Genomic DNA, 9,369 nt, shown 5'->3' on the forward strand with positions numbered 1-9,369 from the left:
GTGGCGAACGCAAGAAGTCATGTTTTTTTCTGCACTGCACCTTTTCATGGCCAATCTTCGTCGTTTCTTTCTTTTTACCAACGGGGCGTTCTCCCGCAAAAGAGCGTGGCAGAAAACGCAATCTATAGAAGGAGACTCGCAAGACTAAAATGAACAGTTGATTTCGGTTGTATAAACGAAGTTCTGCCCGTTACGTTTTGCCCGTATAAACGAAGCTCTGCCCGATATGCGGCATGGCGCATATCGCAAGAGGGGCACCTCGCGACTACATTTGAATATCGCCGGCGTGCAAGGAGGAAGCGCGGAAACATGCACGCTTGCAGTGTCGGAGGGACGCGCATGCACTTAGGTATCTGTCTCGACACCAAGGGTTCACCGCTAGAAGGGGAGGAGGGTCGCTTCGCCACGCGCTCGCGCACACCGCAATATTTTGTGGGCGAGTGTACATGATCCTATCCGGTCCAGGTGTGGAGCTCTGACATGCAGTCAGGGAGGCTCTCAACTCGGCGATGTTAAAAGGCGCGTTGAAGGGTTCGTTCTGTCTGCATTTGCGGTCGATAGCCTTGTGTTCTGCTAATTGTTTGTGTTTTAGAAACGCCTTGGAGTAATGTTTAGAACTGGAAACATATTGGAAGTGTTCGCCAAGGGCGTCAGCTTGGTCTTCCAAGCGGTTTGCTTCACTGTTTACTAGGGGCAACGGATGAATTTCTTGCCCCTTAAGCCTTTTCAGCCCATCCCATACTTTAGATTCTTGAGTATACGAGTTTATACAAGAGAGAAACCTCTACCAGCTGCCCTCTTTGCCAGTCGTCGTGTCCATCTTCCCTGTGATTTAACCTGTTTAAATTCTATAATATTTTCCGCTGTAGGACATTCGCGTAGTTTGCTCCAAGCTTTGTCTCTTCCTCGCCTCTCTACAATCGTCATTCCACTAGGGGACCCGTCTTTTGGATGAAGTGCCTCTTGTTTGAGGAATGAACTTTTCAGCGGCGTCAATGATAAAAGCGGTGAAGTATGAAACAGCATTATCTATAGTAAAATTATCTATAAAATCTCGTGATATGTGGGTGGGTTCCCTAAAACGTTCCCAGTCAGATGAGGCCAGTTTCTAGCGAGGGAAGTGTGGATGCAAGTCATGTTTGTTTACGAAGGTCAGCGTTACTGGGAAGTGATCACTTCCGAATGGGTTTTTAATTAGATGCCATTCTAAATCAGGAAAGATCGAAGCTGATCCGATCGCCAGGTCTATTGATGAGTACGAGTTATGATGTGGATTATAATACGTTGCTTCTTTCTTATTAAAGAGACACGCACTGGTGGTTAAAAGGAAATTTTCAATGAGTCGACCTCTCGCGTCGCATCGCGAGTCTCCCCACATTGTGTTATGAGCGTTAAAATCTCCCACGATTATATAAGGCTCGGGAAACTGGTCAATGAGGTTATAAAAGTCTGATTTTTCGAGACGCTGGTTCGGCGGTATATAAATGGAACATCCAGTTACTATTTTATTAAAAAGAATGGCCTGAACAGACACTGCCTCAAGGGGCGTGTTAAGGGCTGTGGGTTGGCAAGCTACCACCCTGTCGGCTATTATTGCTACACCGCCGGAGGCATTAGCCTCCTCACGGTCTTTGCAGAAGATGGTGTAGTTTCGAAGAAAATTTGTATTGGTAGGTTTGAGGTGTGTCTCTTGAACACACAGCAGCTTCGGATTATATTTGTGCATTCTTTCTCAAATGTCATCGAGGTTATGTAGAAGTCCTCGTACATTCCACTGTAGTATTTGTGTTTCCATATTGATAAATGTGTTTGGTGCTGTGTGTTTAAGAAACGGATTAGTTCACAGGCGCTTTGAAGGCGCAGTGACGGGAGTTTTGTCTCTTTTAGAGCGATCGAGAGTGCCTCGCCGCTCCTTAGGCGCTGGCGGCGCCGTCTGGCTGGTAGCTGTGTCCATCGCCTCTTGCGAGGCGATGGACACGCGCTCTTCCAAGCGCTTTGTTTGGCGTGAAGGCCTCGGCACGTTGGACGAGGCCTTCGATGTCATCTGCCCAGAGGTAGATGGCCCCGTCTGCTGGATTGGCGTAGCAGCACTAGCTGCATCTGCCGAGGGGGGGGGGCGGATGGCGTGACTGCCGCCTCACTGGGTGTGGGTCGGACAGCCGCCGGAGACCGTTGTGGCGCTGCCCCCTGATGCGCCACTTCGGCAAATGTGTTTTTGGGCAGGTAAGATACCCGCCTGCGTGCCTCCTTGAAAGTTACGTTTTCCTTTACTTTGATCGTGACAATTTCTTTCTCGTACTTCCAGGATGGGCACGACCGCGAGTATGCGGCGTGCTCCCCTTCACAGTTTACACAATGGAGAGTGTTCTCGCAAGTTTCAGAAGTATGTTCGTGGGCACTGCACTTCGCACAGGTTTGACGGCCTCGGCAGCCCTGCGAACTGTGGCCGAAACGTTGACATTTGAAACATCTGAGGGGATTTGGCACATATGGCCTAACACAGAGCTTGATGTACCGGCCTCTACAGACTCGGGCAGAATACTTGAGCCGAATGTGAGTATAAGGTGTTTGGTCTTGATTTCTGTGCTGTCACGCCTGATCCTAATTCTTTTAACATTGATAACATTCTGTTCACTGAAGCCCTCCAAGAGTTCATCCTCAGTGAGCTCCAGCAAGTCATCGTCCGAGACAACACCGCGGCTAGTGTTCATCGTACGGTGCGGGGTTGCAATTACTTGGGTTTCCCCAAATGACACTTGTTTTGTCAATTTCTAATATTGTTTCTGATCGCGGAGCTCCAAGAGGCGATCACCGCTTGCCACCCTCGACGCCTTATAACCTGGACCAAAGACTTCAGTCAATGTCTTAGAAAGAAGGAACGGTGAGATAGTTCGCACTGGTTTATCTGGGTTTTCAGAGTGGATCACGTGAAAACGAGGGAAAGATTCTTTTTGCCGACCAAAAAACTGGAACACTTCATCGGTGCGCCCTCTTTTTTGAGGGCGATCAGGAAGTGGAGGGAACGAGGTTGCCATAAAGGAATTGAATTATCGGCAATAACGCCAGCCACCCACCGTCGAGTCCTACAAGGGGACGCTACAGGGACTGTAAGAACAGGTCTTGTAAACGCCAGCTGTACGTCATCACTATAACCGAATATGAAATAACCTAGGTTGGCTATTCACACAAGGTTAACCCTTGCTGCCTGGAAACTTGGTAGTAAAGGGAAGCCAGGAGAAGACAGGAAAGGGGGAAAGTGAGAGAAAGACGAAGGCTAGAGGGAGAGAGCGAGACAGGAAAAGGCAACTACTGATTTCCCCGGGTGGGTCAGTCCGGGGGTGCCGTCTACGTGAAGCCGAGGCCAAAGGGGTGTGTTGCCGCCGCCGAGGGGCCGTAAAGGTCCGAACACCCGGCATTGGCTCAACCCCCAGGATTCCCTTTTGCCCGGACACGGCTAAGCCGCGCACGGTGAGACGCGGGAGAGTCCAACGCTCGTGTGATCGGGTACGTGGTGTGGCAACACACCAAACGCCTGCTGACGCAGACGCCCCTGCGGGGACTGAAGAGTGGTTCTTGACCAAGAAACATAGCCGTGTGAAGAGGGACACAATAAAGGTATGAAAGAGGAAAATGTTATTCTCTCAGCTTCGGCCTCCTGACACTCCAGGAGGACGTGAATGACAGTTAGCCTCTCACCACACCTACCATAGGTTGGAGGTTCATTTCCAGTAAGTAGAAAATTATGGGTGCGAATGTGTGTCCTATTCTGAGACGACAGAAGAGGACATCTGTTCGGCCTGATTTTGTTACAGAGGGCCAGAAACCTAGTTGTGGCTTTATTACGAGCAACTTATTATTTGTTTCTGCTTCCCGCATGCGTTGCCAGTGTTTTCCCAGTTTCTTTCGTAAGAAAGGCTTCAGATCTGTGACAGGGACCGAAGCAGTAGCATTAACAGCGTGTGCTGCAATTGACGTGGCCATCTCGTCCACCAGATCGTTGCCCTCGGTGCCCCTATAGCCAGGCACCAATCATATAATGATATGCTTTACACAAGTCATTATTACATTATATAATGATATAATTATACGCTATACACAAATCCGAATAGAGTTCAGTAAGTACAGTATTTTTGTGCTTACAGAGTGACATCGAGGCCTTCACGACGCTAAGGTACTCTGTATACATAACTGCGTTTTGGAGTTTTGATTTTCTTATCTTCTTCACAGCCGATAATAGTGCGTAGGTCTCGGCCGTAAGGATACTTCTTTCTGGATACAGTACAGCGGATTCCGAGAAGGATGGACCGACGGCTGCATAGGACACCTCGGCATGAGACTTGGAAGTGTTTGTGTAGAACTCTGTACACGAGTGCTTGTACTGGAGTTCTTGGAAACGCATTCGGATTTCGACCTCTGGAGCGTGCTTTGTAACTTCTATAAAGGATATGCGTTAAGATGTATGCGTTAAGAGACAAAGCCGGCAATATCATTACTAATATGGATGAGATAGTTCAAGTGGCTGAGGAGTTCTATAGAGATTTATACAGTACCAGTGGCATCCACGACGATAACGGAAGAGAAAATAGTCTAGAGGAATTCGAAATCCCGAAGGTAACGCTGGAAGAAGTAAAGAAAGCCTTAGGAGATATGCAAAGGGGGAAGGCAGCTGGGGAGGATCAGGTAACAGCAGATTTGTTGAAGGATGGTGGACAGATTGTTCTAGAGAAACTGGCCACCATGTATACGCAATGCCTCATGACCTCGAGCGTACCGGAATCTTGGAAGAACGCTAACATAATCCTAATCCATAAGAAAGGGGACGCCATAGACTTGAAAAATTATAGACCGATCAGCTTACTGTTCGTTGCCTACAAAGTATTTACTAAGGTAATTGCAAATAGAATCAGGAACACCTTAGACTTCTGTCAACCAAAGGACCAGGCAGGATTCCGTAAAGGCTACTCAACAATAGACCATATTCACACTATCAATCAAGTGATAGAGAAATGTTCAGAATATAACCAACCCTTATATATAGCTTTAATTGATTACGAGAAAGCGTTTGATTCAGTCGAAACCTCAGCAGTCATGGAGGCATTACGGAATCAGGGTGTAGATGAGCCATATGTAAAAATACTGGAAGATATCTATAGCGGCTCCACAGCCACCGTAGTCCTCCATAAAGCAAGCAACAAAATCCCAATAAAGAAAGGCGTCAGGCAGGGAGATACGATATCTCCAATGCTATTCACAGCGTGTTTACAGGAGGTATTCAGAGACCTGGATTGGGAAGAATTGGGGATAAAAGTTAATGGAGAATACCTTAGTAACTTGCGATTCGCTGATGATATTGCCTTGCTTAGTAACTCAGGGGACCAATTGCAATGCATGCTCACTGACCTGGAGAGGCAAAGCAGAAGAATGGGTCTCAAAATTAATCTGCAGAAAACTAAAGTAATGCTTAACAGTCTCGGGAGAGAACAGCAATTTACAATAGGCAGCGAGGCACTGGAAGTCGTAAGGGAATACATCTACTTAGGGCAGGTAGTGGCGGCGGATCCGGATCATGAGACGGAAATAATCCGAAGAATAAGAATGGGCTGGGGTGCGTTTGGCAGGCATTCCCAAATCATGAACAGCAGGTTGCCATTATCCCTCAAGAGAAAAGTATATAATAGCTGTGTCTTACCAGTACTCACCTACGGGGCAGAAACCTGGAGGCTTACTAAAAGGGTTCTACTCAAATTTAGGACGACACAACGAGCTATGGAAAGAAGAATGATAGGTGTAACGTTAAGGGATAAGAAAAGAGCAGATTGGGTGAGGGAAGAAACGCGAGTTAATGACATCTTAGTTGAAATCAAGAAAAAGAAATGGGCATGGGCAGGACATGTAATGAGGAGGGAAGATAACCGATGGTCATTAAGGGTTACGGACTGGATCCCAACGGAAGGGAAGCGTAGCAGGGGGCGGCAGAAAGTTAGGTGGGCGGATGAGATTAAGAAGTTTGCAGGGACGGCATGGCCACGATTAGTACATGACCGGGGTTGTTGGAGAAGTATGGGAGAGGCCTTTGCCCTGCAGTGGGCGTAACCAGGCTGATGATGATGATGATGATGATGATAAAGGATATGTCACATATGTCACATTCTAGCAGCTGCCACTCCCAAGGAGGTAACAGCTTGGTGGATGCATTAAGCGGTGCTTTAGGAATGGGACATGCATTTCATCGCTAAGTTTCTTCGCACTCAGCGAGAAAGGCTGTCTTACAGAGGGAGGATTACGGAAAAGTGAAGCACATGTCATATCGTTAACGTTAACATGGGTGTTCTTGAGAAGAGTGTACTTGGAGAAAATATGTGAGGCTGATGTATGTTCTTTGTAGATGGAGGGACCATTAATTTGATTCTGCGTATAAGCTTTCGATAGGGTTTCCCCGCAGGGGCGTCTGCGTCAGCAGGCGTTTGGTGTGGTGCGACGCCACGTACCTGAGCACACGAGGGTTGGGCCCTCCCGCGTATAGCTGCGCGCGGCGTAGCCGTGTTTGGGGAAAGGGGGATCCTGGGGGTTGAGCTGATGCTGGGCGTTTGTACCTTTAAGGCCCCCCCGGCGGAGGCAACACACCTCTTTGCCCTGTGCTTCAGATAAGGCTATTTCAAATGGCGCCACTGGGGCGAAAAGAATCGCTCTGCCGCGCACGTCGCAGAGCGATTTTCGCTGACAGCTTTCACATGCGACTGCAGCAGCGCGATTTCCGTCGCAGCGATGCCTAAGGTTTCCGTCTGCTCACGAAGTATCCCTGCCTGCATTGATAAATAAGAACAACATGGAAATTAGTCAAATATTAGAATTTTGTTATTATTATTTCAAAATACAATAAGCACACCATTTTTCAATGTTTACAAGTGTTGAGAATTTACGATCGCTTAGTCTGCAGCTATGGCGAGTGAAACGCTGTACCACACCGCAAATATGAGCTTGCGGCTAGTACGGCGTCGGTGGGGTGTTAGTTAATTCGGGTTTAATTGCGCAAAAGCGACTAAGGCCATGCTGCGCCAGTCACAGGACAGTATAAGATCCATTGTTACTGCAGCATTAGCTGTGTTATCTTAAAGTCGATGTAGATAACCGGTTTCATCTAAAAACTCGAACAAGTTAGTGAATGGCAATAGTGGATGATGATGATGTGTGGTGTTTTATGGCGCAAGGGCCAGGTTTGGCCAAAGAGCGCCGTGACAAGTGGTAATGTTGACGATGTATTATGGAAGATGTGACTTGGCTGTAAAGTGGCCTAAAATAGTCGCTGTAAAGTGCGTAAAATCTACGTGCTATAAAATTATTGCGATGACTAATGACGAATACTATGAACATTAAAACCCATCGTAGAAGAATGATGCAAAATAGAAAATATATAAGATGGTAAAATTACTTTGAGCACTGCTGCCTCGCCAGAGCCCTTGAAATACAAGGGCCTAGAGGCATGTGCTGTACGAAAGAGCTGTCACAGCGGCATCCTCTGAAGAGAGGACCTGCTACGAACATGTGGGGCTAACAACATGCAAGACAACATCTTTCAGAAAACGTAGGACTGTGTTGGTGTCAAATAAAGGTTCTGGACCGAGTAGCATTACGGGATGTAGGGGGATGTGCTGCCGGTATGCTAGAGAGAAATGTTTCCTTCTCTCAGATTCGGCTGCCCGACACTCCAGGAGGACGTGGAGGACGGTCAGCCTCTCCCCGCATCTACCGCAGGTTGGAGGATCATTTTCAGTGAGTAAGAAGTTATGCGTGCCAAATGTGTGTCCTATTCTTAGGCGACAGAATAGGACATCTGTTCGCCGTGATTTTGTTACGGAGGGCCAAGAGCCTAACTGTGGCTTTATCACGTGCAGTTTGTTATTTACTTCTGCGTCCCACATACGTTGCCAGTGGTTTCGCAGTTTCCTTCTTAAGAAAGGCTTCAGGTCTGTGACAGGGACCGAAGCTGTAGGATTAACTGCATGCAATGAAATTGATGTGGCCATCTGGTCCGCAAGAACGTTACCCTCGATGCCCCTATGTCCAGGCACCCAGCATATAATCACATGTTGGTTAGATTTATATGCTTTACACAGTACGACGTAGAGTTCATTAATTACCGGGTTTTTGTGGTTACAGAAAGACATCAAGGCCTTCACAACACTAAGGGAGTCAGTATATATAACTAATTTCTGGTGTTTTGATTTATTTATATGCTTTACGACCGACAGCAGTGCGTAGGCCTCAGCCGTAAAGATACTAGTTTCTGGATGCAGTACATCGGTTTCCGAGAAGGATGGTCCGACGGCTGCATAGGACACCCCGTCGTGTGACTTCGATGCGTCTGTGTAGAACTCCGTACAGGAGTGTTTGTGCTGGAGTTCCCGGAAATGCATTTGGATTTCAATTTCTGAAGTGTGTTTTGTAACTTGCATGAAAGATATGTCGCATTGTATCAGCTGCCACTCCCAAGGAGGTAGCTGCTTGGCTGCACGCATTAGGCGAAGCTGGAGGAGTGGGACATGCATTTCATGACTAAGCTCCCTCACACGCAGCGAGAAAGGCTGTCTTACGGAGGGAGGATTACGAAAGAGTGTAGCATATGTCATCTCGTTAACGGTATTAAAACACGTATGTTGACGATTAGAGTAGACTTTCAGAAAATATGTTTGGCTGATGTATGTTCTCTGCAGATGAAGTGACCACTCATTTGATTCTACATATAAACTTTGTATGGGACTCGTTCTGAAAGCGCCAGTGGCCAGTCGGATTCCTAGATGGTGGACTGGGTCTAGCATCGTTAGTGCGCTCGGGGCGGCAGAGTGATAAATCACGGCACCATAGTCTAGTCGTGGTCGAATGAGGCTTTTATAGAGATTAATTAAACACTTCCTGTCACTACCCCATGTAGTCTGGGATAGAAGTTTCATTATGTTCATTGTTTTTAGACATTTTCTTTAATATGTTTAATGTGGGGGACGAAAGTGAGTCTGTAGTGAAGTATGACACCTAGAAATTTGTGTTTTGTTTACAGGTATGTGTTGTCCACGCAGTTCTATGCAAGGATCTGGGATAAGTCCTCTCTTTCTTGTAAAAAGAACACAAGAGCTTTTGTTAGGATTGATCTTAAATCCATTCCTGTCTGCCCACATGGACACTTTGTTCAGGGCGTGCTGTACCTGTCTCTCGCAGAATGCGAGGTTACAAAATTTGAAAGTTATTTGAATGTAGTCCACGTAGACAGAGTAAAAGATGGCCGGTGGTAATGAAGCACGAAGCGTGTTCATCTTCACGATAAAGAGCGTGCAGCTGAGCACGCCTCCTTGGGGTACACCCGTTTCTTGCGTAAAA

The sequence above is a fragment of the Dermacentor variabilis genome, unplaced genomic scaffold (assembly GCF_050947875.1).
Source record: "Dermacentor variabilis isolate Ectoservices unplaced genomic scaffold, ASM5094787v1 scaffold_15, whole genome shotgun sequence".
NCBI lineage: Eukaryota > Metazoa > Arthropoda > Arachnida > Ixodida > Ixodidae > Dermacentor > Dermacentor variabilis.